This window comes from Microcaecilia unicolor, chromosome 8 (genome assembly GCF_901765095.1).
Source record: "Microcaecilia unicolor chromosome 8, aMicUni1.1, whole genome shotgun sequence".
NCBI classification, from domain to species: Eukaryota; Metazoa; Chordata; class Amphibia; order Gymnophiona; family Siphonopidae; genus Microcaecilia; species Microcaecilia unicolor.
The window spans coordinates 4,528,985-4,546,852 of record NC_044038.1 but is presented as its reverse complement, the minus strand read 5'-3'; the positions used below and the strand labels follow the sequence as shown (position 1 = coordinate 4,546,852).

The 17,868-nt window shown below is 46.2% G+C and overlaps 1 pseudogene; it reads right to left on the bottom strand.

The window, feature by feature from the left end:
• Nucleotides 1–13,078: 13,078 nt before the first annotated feature.
• LOC115477014 lies at nucleotides 13,079–13,179 on the bottom strand (annotated as a pseudogene).
• Between the last annotated feature and the right edge of the window lie 4,689 nt (nucleotides 13,180–17,868).

The following is a 17,868-nucleotide window of genomic DNA, read 5'->3' as shown; positions in this document are numbered from 1 at the left end:
TAGCAGCTAACTTTTTAAAATTATTGGGGGTGCTAAACCCAATTGGAAATGACCCTTCTCTGGACAAAGTCAAGGAGTTTTCTCAGTACTGGGGTGTTCACACAGCACCCCAGAGCTGGTTCCTATGAGTCTGCAGCTTAGCTGGTTAGGTCGCAGCTGAAAGTTCACCTAAATCCATCTGGTTAAAGTTATGAGCTGAGATGTGAGTCTCCTGATGCTGAACATTTGAACTCTGTCCCAGCTACCTCACCACTGAGCAGTGTCCTGAAGGTTCACCCCAGAAAGCAGAGACAGGAATACAGGTCAGAGCTGTCACCATTAGGTAAAGCTCTTTCTTGTACAGTCTGCTGGAAGATTAACCCCTGGTCCTAATGACCAACCCTGAACAAGCATCTGAGAATTACCGTCACAAATGATTTCTATTTATTCTTTTTCTTTTGAGGAAATGATCAAATGTGTTTCTAATCTAGATAAAGAACAGAGTAATTGTAGTGAGAACATGCTGGCAAGACACCCAGCTACACCGTGACCTGGGCTGAGTCTGCATGTAAAGAACTTTAAATGGGAAATTTTGCAGATAGAATAGAGAGTAGACAGAATCCCTCTTGTAGTGACATACAACCCAGAGCTAGAAAAAATGAGAAAAATCATAAAAGATCTACAGCCACTACTCCAGGAGGATGAATTACTGAAAGAAATATTCCCATCCCCACCAGTGCTGGCCTTCCGACAGCCACCCAACTTAAAACACAAGCTAATCAGAAGTAAGCTCCCAACAGAAACTGAAAAAGAAGAGAATGGCACACATCCTTGCAATATATCCAGCTGCAAACTATGCCAAAACATTTCACAGGACCCCACAGTCATTCACAAAGGACAAATATTCAACATAAAGGACTATTTTACATGCTCACTTCCAATCTGGTATACATCATTCAGTGTAAAAAATGTGAGGAAAGGTGCTATATTGGAGAAACAAGCCAGATGCTGAAGACGAGATTTAATTTACATAGACATCATATGAAAGATGCCAGTGCCAGCCAGGATGTCACCTCTGTGGGGCAGCACTTTACAAAACCAGAACACTGTACCAATGATTTTATGGTGAGAATACTAAAAGGGAACTTTAAGACAAATCCAGGAACGTAAAACCTTTGAAGTCAGAATGATTAAATATTTTGACACCCACCAGACAGGACTTGACAAAAATCTGAGTTTTCTAGTCCATTATAAACCATAAAATTCTACTGCTGTGTCACCCTCTTAACACTACTACTACTACTACTTAACATTTCTAGAGCGCTACCAGGGTTACGCAGCGCTGTACAATTTAACAAAGAGAGACAGTCCCTGCTCAAAGAGCTTACAATCTAATAGACAAGTGAACGGTCGGTCCGATAGGGGCAGTCAAATTGGGGCAGTCTGGATTCACTGAACGGTAAGGGTTAGGTGCCGAACGCAGCATTGAAGAGGTGGGCTTTAAGCAAAGACTTGAAGACGGGCAGGGAGGGGGCTTGGAGTAAGGGTTCAGGAAGGTTGTTCCAAGCATAGGGTGAGGCGAGGCAGAATGAGCGGAGCCTGGAGTTGGCAGTGGTGGAGAAGGGTACTGAGAGGAGGGATTTATCCTGTGAACGGAGGTTACGGGCGGGAACGTAAGGGGAGATGAGGGTAGAGAGGTAGTGAGGGGCAGCAGACTGAGTGCATTTGTAGGTAAGAAGGAGAAGCTTGAATTGAATGCGGTATCTGATCGGAAGCCAGTGAAGTGACCTGAGGAGAGGGGTGATATGAGTATATCGGTTCTGGCGGAATATGAGACGTGCAGCAGAGTTCTGAACAGACTGAAGGGGGGATAGATGGCTAAGTGGGAGGCCGGTGAGGAGTAAGTTGCAGTAGTCCAGGCGAGAGGTAATGAGAGCGTGGACGAGAGTTCGGGTGGTGTGTTCAGAGAGGAAAGGGCGAATTTTGCTGATGTTAAAGAGGAAGAAGCGACAGGTCTTGGCTATCTGCTGGATATGCGCAGAGAAGGAGAGAGAGGAGTCAAAGATGACTCCGAGGTTGCGGGCAGATGAGACGGGGAGGATGAGGGTGTTATCAACTGAGATAGAAAGTGGAGGAAGAGGAGAAGTGGGTTTTGGTGGAAAGACGATAAGCTCGGTCTTGGACATGTTCAGTTTCAGGTGGCGGTTGGACATCCAGGCAGCAATGTCGGATAAGCAGGCCGATACCTTTGCCTGGGTCTCCGCGGTGATGTCTGGTGTGGAGAGATACAGTTGGGTGTCATCAGCATAGAGATGATACTGGAAACCATGAGATGAGATCAGGGAGCCCAGGGAAGAGGTGTAGATTGAGAAGAGAAGGGGTCCAAGGACCGATCCCTGGGGAACACCAACAGATAAGGGGATGGGGGTGGAGGAAGATCCATGAGAGTGAACTTTGAAGGTGCGGTGGGAGAGATAGGAGGAGAACCAGGAGAGGACAGAGCCCTGGAACCCAAATGAGGACAGTGTGGCAAGAAGTAAGTCATGATTGACAGTGTCAAAAGCGGCGGATAGATCCAGGAGGATGAGGATGGAGTGGTGGCCTCTGTATTTGGCAAGGAACAGGTCATTACAGACTTTAGAAAGTGCTGTTTCTGTCGAGTGAAGAGGGCGAAAACCGGATTGAAGCGGATCAAGGATGGCATGAGAGGAGAGAAAATCAAGGCAGCGGCTGTGGACTGCGCGCTCAAGTGTCTTGGAGAGGAAGGGTAGGAGGGAGATGGGGCGGTAGTTGGAGGGACAGGTAGGGTCTAGTGATGGTTTTTTGAGGAGTGGCGTGACTAAAGCATGCTTGAAGGTGTCGGGGACAGTTGCAGTGGAGAGAGAGAGGTTGAGGATATGACAGATGGAGGGGGTGATAGTAGGAGAGATGGTGTTAAGTAAGTTGGTGGGGATGGGATCAGAGGAACAAGTGGTGCATTTTGAGGAGGAAAGAAGGCGGGCGGTTTCCTCCTCGGAGATATCAGGAAAGGAGGAGAAGGAGGTCTGGGTTGGTTGGTTGAGGGAGAGGGTTGAAGGGTGAAGAGGAGGAGGTGGCTTGGTAGTGAACTCAAGGTTGATCTTTTGCACCTTGTCGCGGAAGTAGTCAGCCAGTGATTGAGGAGAGAGTGACGGGGGGGTGGGAGCGGAGGGCACTTTGAGGAGGGAGTTAAGGGTGGCGAAGAGACGACGAGGGTTAGAGCTGAGAGAATTAGTCAATTGGGTGTAATAGTCCTGTTTGGCAAGGAATAGTGAGGACTGGAAGGAGGATAGCATGAATTTGTAATGAAGGAAATCTGAATGGGTGCGAGATTTCCTCCAGAGGCGTTCAGCAGATCGGGCGCAGGAGCGAAGGTAACGGATGCAAGGGGTCAGCCAGGGCTGGGGATTAGTACGCCTTGTGGGACGGGAGGTGGATGTGCAAGGGTGTGCAGAGCAGAGGAGAGAGTGGCATTGTAAGCGGAGACAGCCTCGTCAACAGACTCAGAGGACATGATGGAGGGGAGGAGATTAGAAATACTAGATGATAAGGTGGGAGGGTCAATAGTCTGGAGATTCCTGGAAGTAGTGGTTAATGTTGGGCGGGGCTGAGGGGGAGGGTGAAGAAGTGTGAAGGTGATCAGGTGATGATCAGAGACAGGAAGAGCTGAGGTGTGGAAATTGGAGGGTGAGCCGGAAGAGGAGAGGACGAGGTCAAGGCAATGGCCATCACGGTGAGTAGGGGTGGTGCATATCTCCCTGTCCCTCATCCACCCGGCTCTCCCTGGCTCTCCCTGTCTTTCACCGTCATCCTGTTAGACTGTCACTGAAATGCTTTGATGTTTCACTTATATATACTGTTATTTATCAACATTTGCTTATTTCGGATCTGATAAGTACGTAAGTATTGCCATAGTGGGACAGACCGAAGGTCCATCAAGCCTAGTATCCTGTTTCCAACAGTGGCCAATCCAGGTCACAAGTACCTGGCAAGATCCCGAAAAAGTTCAATACATTTTATGCTGTTTATCCCAGAAATAAGCAGTGGATTTTTCCCAAGTCAATTTAATAATGGTCTATGGACTTTTCCTTTGGGAAGCTGTCCAGACCTTTTTTAAACCCCGCTAAGCTAACGAATTCCAGAGTTTAATTACATGTTGAGTGAAGAAGGGTTACCTTCTAAAGCTAATCAAAAAAGTATACTAAGTCCAATAAAAAAGGTATCATCTTACTTTCTTTTCTCTGTTTTATTTTATTTTATTTCTATTGATTCCACATAGAATAAAATCTAGGTGCCCAGTGCGCCACACAGATGAGTAAACCTATGCAAAAGGGCAGGTTTATAAGCACGGTTGGAAGCTCCCTTAGCCTCACTAACAATACCCTAAGCCTTTTCTTCAGTCTTCTGTAACATTACAGTATTAAAGTCTCATTTCCATTCGTTTTCTTAATTTCTGAAAGATAAAAGCACAGACTGTGAGTTTGGATCTAGCTTGGAACCGACCATATCATTGGAAGTGACAGAGTCCGGAGTCTCAAGCTGTGAAGAACTGATGTGTGGACAGTGTAGTGCTGAGCGTGGGGCCCCCATTCATCAGCTGGGCCACTCACCTCCCCTCCCCCCACACCTTTGATCAAGAGAGCATTAAGAAAAGACCTTTGAATGTCTGGAAGTCTGTCAAAGGTCTGGAATGTGGTAGTGCCGAGTTCAATGTACCAAGGTCTCAGTGTGTTCTATTGAGCCCTGTGAAGACCGTGACCAAAAAGTTAACTGTTTCAAAAATGTCCAAATGGTTGAACTACATTTAAAAAATATACGTGGGCTGAATTTTCATAGCAGGTGCCTATGTGAAATGCCCAAAAGGACATTTACTTGTTGCTATTTTACTAGTTAACATGCAAAAGCCTGTCTGGCTGAATTTCCATAATACAACCAGAGGCCAATTCTCTTTTTATCATATTAATGCACTTTTTGGTTCACTTAATTTTTGCATCAGACTGCGTAGTAGTTGATTCAGCGCTGAACCTTCTCCACCGACACAGAACCGTGTTTTCAGCAAACTCTACCTGAAGAATCAAACAGCTGTGCACGGTCTCAGGTATTTTGAAACAGCATTTAACTTCTCGTCTGGACTTTTATCGTGTCACCATCAAACATAATAAATGACAAGTGACCGACTCACCCGCAAATGCGCAGTAGAAACCGAACGTTGAGAGTGCAGAAGTCCAAGCCCCCCCTCCACCAGCAGTACAGCCCAACAGGGAGGAGGGCTTGGACATGGGCGTGGAAATCGGAGGAGGAGGGAGCAGGGAGCGAAGGAGGGGGCGGAACTGAGGGAAACGGACGCAGTGATGGAGGAGAACTGACGACACGACAGGAGGAATCACGGGAGGTAACGAAAGCAGCTGAAGGAGGACACGACAATGGCGGAAAGAGGGGGGCGACGCCGGGGGGGGGGGGGGGTGAAACGGCGGCGGAGGGGACAGCAAGGCAGAGGAGGTCACAATCGCGGTACACTTAGGAGATGGGTGGACATGGATGAGAGCCCGAGGATGGAGGGGAGAGAACAGTTGATGGACACGGTGGATGGAGCGGATGGGAGGGGGAAGAGGAGGGTTGCTGGACATGGGGGGAGGGCAGGGGAGAGAGCAGAGTTGGTAGACGGGGGGAGGCCATAGGAAAACAAAAAGCTTGCCCGTTGTTACAGGCTAACGGCTAGTTGTTTCATAAAGTGAACATAATTAGATAGGCTTATTCAATGACCTCGCCCTCGAATGTGCTCAGTTGGTGCTAGTTGAGTGATTGTGTTTTGTACATGTGTGTGTGCACAGGAACTCAGATCACATATAAGTAGTCTCTTTCCTGTGGTGCATCTATTTTTTGTGGGGAAGATTCAACAGAAAGCACCACAATTCAGGTAGCAGGATTATAGGCACTAAGGGGTCATTTCACCAAGTTGCAGTAAAAAGGGCCCTGCGGTAGCAGCAGGGGCTGTTTTTCCTGCACCTCAGGACCCTTCTTACCACAGCGGGCCATGCCTGGGGGGGGGGGCGTAGCCAGACAGCAGATTTTGGGTGGGCCTAGGCAAGAAGTGGGTGGGCACCAAGTGTCCTCCCCCACCCCACACACCAAAAAAAATATCTCAGCTGGCGGGAAAATGCTTCTCCCCACCTTGGCAGTCTGCAGCAGGCATGCACTGAAAATTGAGCATGTGCAGGTACCTGTATCATGGAGAGCAGCATTTTTATTACCTCAGGGGGAAGTCTTCAGCTGGTGGAGCTTGGGATCCCCAACAGCTACTGCTAAACGTGTGCTACTGTTGGGTGGGCCTGAGCCCTAACTGGGTGGGCCTCGGGCCACCCAGGCCCACCTGTGGCTACGCCACTGGGGGGGGGGGCACTTAGGTAAGGACTTCCACGGTAACTCGGCGTTAACTGGATTCCTGCTAGGTTAACGCCATGCTAGAAATTACAGAATTATTTTCCATGGTGCCAGGAAAGGTGTGCGCTCGAGGTGGAACTACTTCTGGTGGCCATGTTGGGCTGGCAGGAGTTCCAGGTTGCCTCAAGGCAAACATTTAGCAAAAAGGCCCAGTTTTGCATGGAACTACCATTACAGAATAGTAACCTAAATCTGTAGTTTTTCACCTAACTTTAAGGCAACTACTTACGCCAGGCCAAGGCATAAGCGCTCACGCCAAACCCTTGTGAGGAGCATCGGACCTGATTCTATATATAGTGCCTGAAAAATTGACACCAAAAATTTCTGCCTAGGCATTTTTTACTCAAGCAGTAGCTCTACCGCCACTTAGTAAAAGGGCTGGTCTTAGGCACGGGTGAGAGGTGCGGTCGCACAGGGCCCCGCACTCCTAGAGGCCCCACATCTGTGGCTTGTCTGTCCTTCTGTCTCGGAACACATCCCTGCTCCGTACTTTAATGTGCATCCAGATCCTCCTCGCTGCTGCGTCCCACCCACTTTTGATGTAATTTCCTGCTTCCTCAAGGGCAGGATGCAGCAGCGAGGAGACTCTGGGCTCGGTAGCTGAAGGGATATGAAAATCGCTGCCAGTGTCTGCCACTCTCTACTGAAACATGGTGGATGCGCATCAAGGTATGGGGTAAGGTGGGGTTCCAAGAGCTTTTACCCTCCTTTTACACTCTGACAAATTATGGCTTATGGTGGCAGGCAGGGGCGGGGGGGGGGGGGGGGGGGGGGCACTGAACTGGTTTGCAGAGGGCCCCACTATTACTAAGACCAGCCCTGGCTACACATAGTGAGGAAAGGTGTTTAAACATATAATATGCACTGCCTGTGCCTTCCGTTCTGAGGGTAAGATTCACAAGATGAGCCGCAGTTAAACACTTTTCTAGAACTAGCCTGCTGTATTATTGATGAGGCCTCCCTGCAGTTTGGAACAGTGAGCGTGAATACTTTCTTTCTTTTTCTATTGTTCATAAATCTTGCTGGGAAGGAGCGCCAGTATATCACGGGGCTTTCATTTTCTTGCAGGAGCCTGGCCCTGGATCCTACGCTCCACTTCTCCTGCTAACACGTTCAATGAAGAAAGCGGTTTCCGCAGACTGATACCACACAGAGCTCTATAAACAGGGAATTAGGTTTTTAATCTCAGGGTTGCTGTCAACTTCAGAATGAGATCAACACTTTTTCATTGACTAGCAGATGCCTATGAAACATTTGTAGCAGCTAGCCCTAGGACTCTGCCCAATCCTCCTCCCCTCCACTGTCCCCTGTCTCATGCTGTTGCTTCTTCAGTCAGAGGCTTAGCCAGACTCAGCATTTTGGATGGGCCCAGAGGTAAATTGGATGGGCCCTTCCACATGCACGTGCTGCCCCCTCCCCACCCCCATACCACACCACAAATATCTTCCCAGAGATAATTTTTAAGAACATAGATATTTTTTCACCTGTCCCACATCTCCTCCCTCTCCTCCAGGCATTCTGGCATCTGCGCTCCTGTCTCTGAACCCCCTACCTCCCTGGTGTACCATAAAGGCATCCTTGGACCCTGAAATGATTCATTCTCGCTGCTTGCGCACACCCATAAACTTCCATCTGCCGTGTTCCTCCCTTCCTGACATCACTGCCTGTTTCCTGTCTGGAAGAATGCGACAAATGGAAGCCTGCAGGGCTGGCACAGGCAGCAAGAATGAATCGCTGCAGGGGCCGAGGATGACTGTATTGACACTGCGGAGGGATGGGGTTCAGAGACAGCGCAGATGCCGGGACGCCGCGGAGGAGATGGGTGAAGAGGGCAGTGTGGTGCTGCCGCTGGGTGGGCCTGAGCCAAGAATGGGTGGGCCTGTGCCTACCCAGGCCCACCCGTAGATACGCCACTGCTTCTTCTAGTCCACGAAGGGTGGTCTGCTGTCTTCTGGATCTGCCAACCCCCACAGCAGTGGGAAGGAGGGGATGGGATAGTGGTCTCACTGCCATCAGGTGGGTGGCGAGTGCAGGGGGCCACCTCAATCCAGCTTGGAATAACTGAATGCCAACAGACAGACATCACTTCCTGGTAAAGAAAACTCGATCAAATCTTGAAATGTTAGACGCAAGTCAGGCTGTCGCATTGGGCCACATTCTATATATGGCCCCAGGACACACCCTCCCTACCTCAGACAGCTTGAAAATACTCGGAGTCACACTTGACCGCAACCTTACTCTCGAGAGCCAAGTAAACTCTGTAATAAAGAAAATGTTATATTCAATGTGGAAGCTCAAACTATTAAAACCTTTCTTCCCAAGGGAAACCTTTCGAAACCTAATACAATCAATGGTCCTAAGTCATGCAGATTACTGCAACGGAATCTACACTAAAAAACTCCAGACCGCCCAAAATACAGCAGCCAGGTTGATATTCAGCAAAACACGCTTCGAAAGTGCCAAACCCCTTCGAGAAAAACTGCATTGGATCCCAATTAAAGAATGGATCATCTTCAAAATCTGCACTTCAGTCCACAAAATTATATATGGCGTAGTCCCAGGATACATGATAGACCTTATAGATAAGAAACAGAGCTGGGTCATCAAGATCATACCTAAACCTACATTACCCAAATTGCAAAGGACTGAAATACAAAACAACCTACACATCCGGCTTCTCCTTCATAAGCGCACAACTATGGAATGGCCTCCCAAAAGCTGTGAAAACAATCCATGACCACCTGAATTTAAGGAAATCACTAAAAACCAACCTCTTCAAAAAGGCCTACCCCAACGATCCTGGCTGCTGTATTTTGGGCAGTCTGGAGTTTTTTTGTGAGTTGATCTTTGCATCTCGTGTAGATTCCGTTGCAGTAATCTGCATGACTTAGGACCATTGATTGTATTAGGTTTCGAAAGGTTTCCCTTGGGAAGAAAGGTTTTAATCGTTTGAGCTTCCACATTGAATATAACATTTTCTTTATTACAGAGTTTACTTGGCTCTCAAGAGTAAGGTTGCATAGTGATCGTATGAGTTATAAGTGGAGGGTCTCAAGGGATGAAGATTGCATGTTGTCCGGTACGATTATAGTCATGCTGTGTTGATGGTTGAAGAGGTTTACGTGGGGTCGTTGGAGTAGGCCGTTTTGAAGAGGATGGTTTTTAGTGATTTCCTGAAGTTCAGGTGGTCCTTCATCTTCCTTCATGTCCGCTTCTTCATCTAACATTCTGCTAGGACTAGCAGACCGTTTGCCCATCTGTTTTTTAGGACCAGCTATAGGAATATATCCAGTGCTGATTTCCTGACTAATCAGCAGAACATCACACACCAGCCAATAGGACCGCAAAGGATGTGTCCAGAACATCCCAGGGCATCTGGAAACTGATGCAACCGACCCTACATGACAGTCAAAGACCAGCTGCTAAAGGCCCAGAGTCCCCTTTCTAATGCAGGCATTGGACACTGGTCTCGTCTTCCGTTTATGCTGTCGAGCTGAACATCAGCCCTTTGTGCCGATTTCCATTAAAAGAACAGACGGCAGCACTGTGAGTCTTGTCCATTCTCCTTTCTGCTGAAGGGACGTAGACACAGTGTCGTTGCCGAGAAGTGTCTGGGGAGCTGTTGGGGCTCTGGCCTCATCAATATTTGATTGCTTGTGCTTATAGTTTGCTATTGATCTCGCTCACTTCTTCCCCATTCCTGTGTCATATGCATAGTACAAGGGAAGCCATACTCAAAAAGACACAGAATCAATCTACATCTGGGAGTAGAAACAAGATTAGAACACTTTTAGGTAAAGCAATTCATTGATTTTCCACCCCCGACATATAAACAGCCATGTCTATACTTATTCAGTTTCCCCCCCCCCCCCCCCCCCCAAATTACATGCACACAAACAAATATACAACCCAGGATGCTTTCTTACACTGTGCTTTAAGCTGGACCTGAGATGTTCTCTCTCTGCTGCTAAACTTGTGCTTTTTAAGTAAGTGACAGGAAGGTCTGGGGACCGGTAGAAGAACCCTGATAAATACCTGGGGCTGGATTTGGGTTCTGTGACCTGCCCTTAGTGCTTGCTTAACCATTAGACCAGGTGAGGCTCTGGCCCAGGGTGCCGAGAATTAAGGACACCAAAATATCCAGCCTCTGACCTTACCTGGTCTACAGGTTAAGCCTTTTCTTCCCTCCCCATCCCCCCAGTGCAGTCTCTCTTCCCCCCCCCCCCCCCCCCTCCCCACAGGTCCAGCACTGTTCCCTTACCCTTCTCACTCCCTGTGATCCTGTAAAGTTCACCTTGGTCACCAACAGCAGCAGCATGACAGGCTGCCTTCGGCCAGCCCCTGGGTCTTCCCTCTACCGCATCCTGCCTCCTCTGATGCAATTTCTTGATGTCATGTTGCTGCCGCTGGCGACCAATGTAAACTTTACAGGATCGCTGGGGGTGTGAAAGAGGTGAAGGAGCAGTGCCAGACCCAATGCTTCAAGTACAATTTAGATCGTGAATTCACTAGGGGTCCCTTTTACTAAGCTGCAGAGGTGGCTACGTGCCCAATGCGTGTCAGTTTGGAGTTACCGTCCGGCTACTGCCAGGCCTGGGTGGTCATTTCATTTTTTACGCGCATCTGCTACGTGCGCCGGAAAATAATTTTTATTTTTACCCAGGGCTTTTTTTGAGGGGGGTACTGAGTACCAGCACCTTTTCCATTGTCTGCTAAAATTGACCCATGGTCTTCAAGTTTTAATGAAAGAACTCCGGCTCTACACACCAATTCTGCCTTGTCATAGATTCTGTGACTGGTTGCAGGTGTCCTGGCTATTGTGGGGTGGGTCCCTCAGTGATCACCCCCATCTCGGAAGGGTGGCCTGGCATTTGAGTACTGGCCCCTTTTTTGCTGGAAATAATGCACTGTTTTTACCACACGCTGGCGGTAAGGTCTCAGACCCAAAATGGACGAGCACCGATTTTGATTTTGCCGCACATCTATTTTCGGCAAAAATGTTTTTAAAAAGGCCTTTTTTTACAGGTGCGCTGAAAAATGGATCTGCGCTTGCCCAAAGCACACTCCTACACTAGCGCAGCCCATTTTTCGGTGCACCTTAGTCAAAAGGACCCCCAGGACAGGGAAATAACTTGTACATCTTGCCAGGTGTAATTCACCTCAAACTCAGATTTGGAAAAGGAGAGTAATAAATCCGAATCTGAGCCAGCATCAGCACTTTAGAGGCTGACCAGAACTACTTTTATCAGTTTCAGCAGAAACTTCTTGTCTGCCGAAACCAAAACTGAAAACCGAGGTTTGGTTGTGTGAAAGTGAACCTGCTAAACCCACTGGGTGTTGTCAGAGATTGAAGGTGGCAGGTCCTCTGCTAAACCCATAGGAGATTATTACACTCAAGTCCCAGGAACTGCAAGCACAGGCTGACAACTGGGACAGCCATTTTAACAAGGACTTCGACAACAAGTCTGGCACATTTAGTCAATGCAGATGTAGTTAAATGTCCTCTGAGACAGAAACATTGTGAGAACGTGTAAAAAAAACCCCAACAACATCTTTTTATGTTTATCCAAACTGTGCACAAGCAACAAGAAAAAGTAGCACTGAGATTTTTCCCGTTTTGTATTCGGTTATGAAACTGATTAAGGACAAGCATGATATAGATTCTTACTAAAATAGGGTAGAGGAGTCCAGACACTGGTCTACACTGCCGACCAACCTGATGCAGAATCCGGAATAAAAAAAGCCCATTGATGTCACTGAATGTCAGGACTACATGCTCTGAAAAATTACAATCAAGAGCAATGCATTTATTAAATTATTTTCTAATATATAAATTTCATTCCCCTACTAACACTATAAGCTGACCAGTACTTGAACACAATCACTGCAGCTTTCTTTCTCACAGAATCTAAGTTTCGCACACCACAGCCAGGGGCGTAGCCAGACACCCAATTTTGGGTGGGCCTGGGTCCAAAATGGGTGGGCAGAAGAACTCTGCCTTGTCCCACAAGTGATTTGGTCTCTCCTCTCTCACCTGCATGCTATATGGTCTCTCAAACATCCCATCTCCCCACCACATACCTTTTAAGTAGCAGATTTTCACTGGCAGCAAGCAGCAACTAATACACACTGCTCATGTTGACCCCACAGCCTTCCCTCTGATGCAACATCCTGTTTCTGCAAAGGCGGGAATACATCAGAGCCAAGGCTGGGGGGCCAGTGTGAGCAGTATGTATCGGTCATTGCTCGCTGCAGGCAAAATGTTATTTACAAGGTATGCAGGAGGGACAGCTGGTGGGGCTTGGGGATCCCTGCCAGCCACATCATAGGTGTGCTGCTACTGGGTGGGCCTGAGCCCAAAGTGGGTAGGCGTGGGCCCACCCAGGCCCACCCTTGGCTACGCCACAGGTTTGATTAAAACACTGCATCTTCATAATACCCAACAGAGTCTGGAAATTCCTTAGAATCACACAAATAGCATCCAAGCCAGAATATATATATATATATAATCATTTAAACAATGAAAGACTATATTTGACCTATCTTATGCTCCTGTACAGCTGCGGTTAGGGATCTAAACATGGTTACTGCAACCTTTATGCTGTTAAAGTTGTAAACCATGACCACTTGGTGCAGGTTTCACCATATGACATGCTTCATGAACTTACATGGCTTTCTGGTGCAGGGGCTGTGTTATTCTCTGTATCCTTCCAATTCTAGTATTTGTCCTGCCAAGGTAACAACTCAGCCTTTCCTGTGGACTTTAACACACATCCCTCAGCCTTCTCTTCTCACAGGTGCCCCAAACTGGTGACCATTCAATACATTTTACAGGGCATCAGCCACTTAACAAGGGCAGGAGAGTTTACAGACCCCATTTCTAGTAATGAAGCTGTAATAAAGGTTTACAACCAGAGTAGCAGTCTCTGGAGACCCTCACAAGCAGCTGACATGATTTAGCTGTAATTGTATTAACAAGGAGAGATGTTTTGAAAGCACACTCCTCATTAATACTTGCATAGAAATATGTTCTTAACGAGGTATAACTAACATGATGTCTCGTCACCTGACGGCAGATTGTCAGTACCATACTTACAAGAGTAACGTCTGTGCTATGAAGTATCTATGAATGCTGTGGTTTCTCATGTGAAGACTCAGAGCCACAAATGGAAACAGTTTTCCTAATGAAGATACTACAAACCAAAGCATAATAATAATACTTATTATTTTTACGGAAAAGCTGTGGCTTTCCCCAGGTCTCTACCTTAATAACTTTTCCTCGTGGAATTTGTCCAAACCTTTCTTGGAAACCCGCTATGCTAACTGCTTTTACCACATCATCTAGCAAAGAGTTCCAGACCCTAACTATGCATTGAATGAATTTTTTTTCTCTTATTTGTTTTAAGTGTATTACTGTGTAACTTAGTGGTATGTCTCCTGGACTTTGTACTATTTGAAAGAGTAAACAACTGATTCCACTCCACTCAAGATTTTATAGACTTGAACAGCCAGAAAAGTTTAGTTTTCTGTCATTTCAGGTTATCAATAGAAATCAAACAAAATAAAACATGGAAAAGAAAATAAGATGATACCTTTTTTATTGGACATAACTTAATACATTTCTTGATTAGCTTTCGAAGGTTGCCCTTCTTCGTCAGATTGGAAATAAGCAAGTGTTGGTAGATGACAGTATATGTAAGTGAAACATCAAAGCATTTCAGTGACAGTCTGACAGGGTGGGGTGGATAGGTGAGAGAAATTCCATATGAGAGAAGTTCCATCCCCTTTATTTATTTATTTGTTGCATTTGTACCCCACATTTTCTCACCTATTTGCGGGCTCAACATAGTACCGGAGAGGTGTTTGCCCAGTCGGTGGATAACAAATACAAAGTTGTATAATGATCTTATGAGGTATAAGTGGAGGGTCGGAATGAAGATTGCGTGATGTCCTGTTCGATCATAGTCATGCTGTGTTTGCCGTTCTTTGTACCTTTTCAAAGGTGATCTTACCTTACCAATCTGTTATATTTATTAGAAGCTGTTGAGAAACCTGTGGATAAGGGTGAGTTGGATGAAACAAATCCAACTTATAAATAGTAGCATTTACATTTGTGTTACTGCAAATGTTTGAGGGGGTTGCTAGTGGGGGAGGGGGGATTGAGGGGGCCGTGTTTGGGCATCTCGCAACTGATGTTTTCGTTCAGTGCTCAGGCGATGAAGACTTGTTGTTTATGTTACGATGTTCATTACCCGTAAATAAAGAATTCTAAATAGTAGATCAAGTGCACATGTAAATACTGATTTCAGAAAGTTACAAGTGGAGATCCACAGCACACAGCGAAGTCATGAGGACATGGGCTGAGTGGCTTGGACACTTGATTCCCCATTGGACAAAGGGAATACCTGTACAGCTTCCACGTTGGGTTTTCACCAGTTCAACGGTTTTTTTTTTTTAAAAGTGCACGTTTTGGCCAGGGCTTTACACAAGCAATTCTTCATCTTAACGCCATGTGGTTTATCTCCTCCTCCACAATGATCTCAAGTGAGATCCAAGATGGCTATATCAGATGTTCATGCACTGCACTGTCTCTCAGTTGGGATGTGCTTTCCCTCCTACATTCAATTATTATTCGATTAGTTGATATTCAAAATGATTTAAGCAGGCAAGAGAGACCCCTTTCCCCTTAAATTGTGATCTGCAGACCAGTTGCAGATATTCAGTGGCTCTTAACTGGGCAGTGCTGCTGAATATTGGCTCTGGTGAGCCAGAGACGGGCATTCCAAGGGCAGTAGCTGGACGGTGCATTCATAGCTAAGTGACCAAATAGGACTGGATAAATAGCAGTCATGATTTTGGTTGCTTAGCTATATCGGCCGGCACCTGCATAACTTCCAGGTCCCAGCCTGAAGTGTATCTGATTCCTCCTCTCTCCCTCCCACTCTCTGGAACATGCAGAACCCCCCCCCCCCCCTTCCCACCCTCTGAAAGGACAAGAAATCCCCCATTCCAATCCCCCTCCTTCCCTCCTACCTCCCCAACCATCTAGATCTCCCCCACCCCGGATTGCTGCAGGCCTACCTGCCTGATCCCTGGTGGTCTAGCAGGAAAAAAGCCGGAGCATTACCTACTTACTCTTGCCCATCAGTGCTACCCCAACATTCAGCTGGTTCTGAGGATGAGTCTTCTCAGTGGGCATCTACCTTACAGGAGTCCATGATTTAATATTGGCATAGGATGATAATGATGATGAATTGCTCGTGGTATTTGAGGAAGCTATGGAAGGTCCTTCTAGTGCAATGTGGAGATCAGCATCCTCAATGAAGTCATCAGAAGACAAGGCTGGAGGGCTGTAGGAAGATCACTAGCTGGGCCAAGATGCAGTTCCAAATTCTTCTGTTTGTTTTGACTCTTCAGAATTGAAGGAATATGTGGGGGATAAGGTATAGCTTCCAGAGGGTATCTTTTGGTCTCCTGATAGGCGATCTCTGGATCTTTCAAGTATTTCCCATGAGCAGAAAAATTCAGTTGGTTCAGATCCTCAAGGTTCAATGAAAGCCTTCTGACTCTCCTTTTCTTGGAAGCATTAATAGTGTGCCTGAATGTAACTCACCTTGAGCTACTATTGAAAAAGGTCTGAACAGACTCTAAATAAATAAAAAGTAAAAATAAATTAATTCTGTTACTTCTGCAAAAAGAACTTTGATTCTGGATGTGCCTGCTTCTCAAGAAATGTCTTGTGTGTGACCTGAGATTATCTTGTTTAATTGAATATTTAAAAATTACATGAATTCCTCAAAGAAATGTACAAGCAACAGCCAGCCTCATAAGTAACAAAAAATAAGGCACATGTATAAAGAAATAAACCAATTCTGCACACATATAATCCACTTCTCAGACTCAACAAGAAGATTAAAAAGAATAGAAACAAAGAGGCAGATAAGGGCCAAATGGCCCATCCAGTCTGCCCTTCCTCAGTAACCACTAACTCTTCCTTTTTCTAAGTGATCCCACGTGTCTGTCCCACACTTTCTTAAATTCTCACACAGTCTTTGTCTCCATGACCTCCACCGGGAGACCATTCCACATATCCACCACCCTTTCCAGGAGAGTATTTTCTTAGATTCCTCCTAAGCCTATAACTTCATCCTATGCCCTCTCATTCCAGAGTTTTCCTTCATTTGAAAAAGGCTCAGCTCCTGTACATTAACGCTTCTGGGGTATTTAAACGTCTCTATTATATCCCCTATTTCTCACCTCTCTTCCAGCGTATACATGTTGAGGTTCATAAACCTAGCAGGGTTTAAAAAGGGTTTGCATAATTTCCTAAAAGAAAAATCCATAAGCCATTATTAAGACGGACTTGGGGAAAATCCACTGCTTATTTCTAAGATTAACAGCATAAAATCTGTTTTACTGTGCTGGGATTTTGCCAGGTACTTGTGGCCTGAATTGGCCACTGTTGGAAACAGGATACTGGACTTCAGTCTGTCCCAGTATAGCAACGCTTCTGTTCTTATGTTCTAACTATGCAGGAGCCTCTCCTGTCTAGTTCTTTGGATGCAAAGAACAAATCTTAAGGAAACTTCAGACTGCTCAGAACACAGCAGCCAGGCTGATCTACGTAAAAACACGATTTGAAAGCGCAAAACCCCTTCATGAAAAACTACACTGGCTACCTATCAAAGAACGTATATCCTTCAAGATATGTACTCTGGTGCATAAAATAATCCATGGCCTAGCTCCGGGCTACATGACTGATCTAATCAATTTACCAATTAGAAACACAACTGAATCAGCAAGAACGTACCTAAACCTTCCCTTCCCAAGATGCAAGGGTCTCAAGTATAAATCAACATACGCGTCCAGTTTCTTCTACATATGCACACAGCTCCGGAACGCACTACCAAAAGACCTGAAAGCCACGAAAAATTACCTAAACTTTAAAAAAAAATCTAAAAACCTACCTTTTCAAAAAGGCATACCCCATGGAACTAACATAAACACAGAACAATGAAATACAACACCTAACCAGGAAATGAACCACACTCAATCCCTCGCCGTATGATCCCACTCCTTGCAACCTGCTTGGGACGGACCACACCAGATCTATTGAGTTACACTATACATCTGTATTTGTTCACCCCAGAGTCTGTAACCACCTCTCCGGAATTATGTAAGCCACATTGAGCCTACAAAGCGATGGGAAAATGTGGGATAGAAATGTAACAAATAAAGGCCATATGATCTGTCCAGTCTCCCCATCTGCACCAAGTACTAAACTTTACAATCCCTTCATAAGGCATAAGAACATAAGGATGGTCCATCCAGCCCATTGCCCTGTTTCTAATAGAGACCAGTCTGGGTCACTCTGGTAGGCATCCTCTGTGGTTCTCCCATGCTTTCTTGAATTCATTATAGTCCTAATTT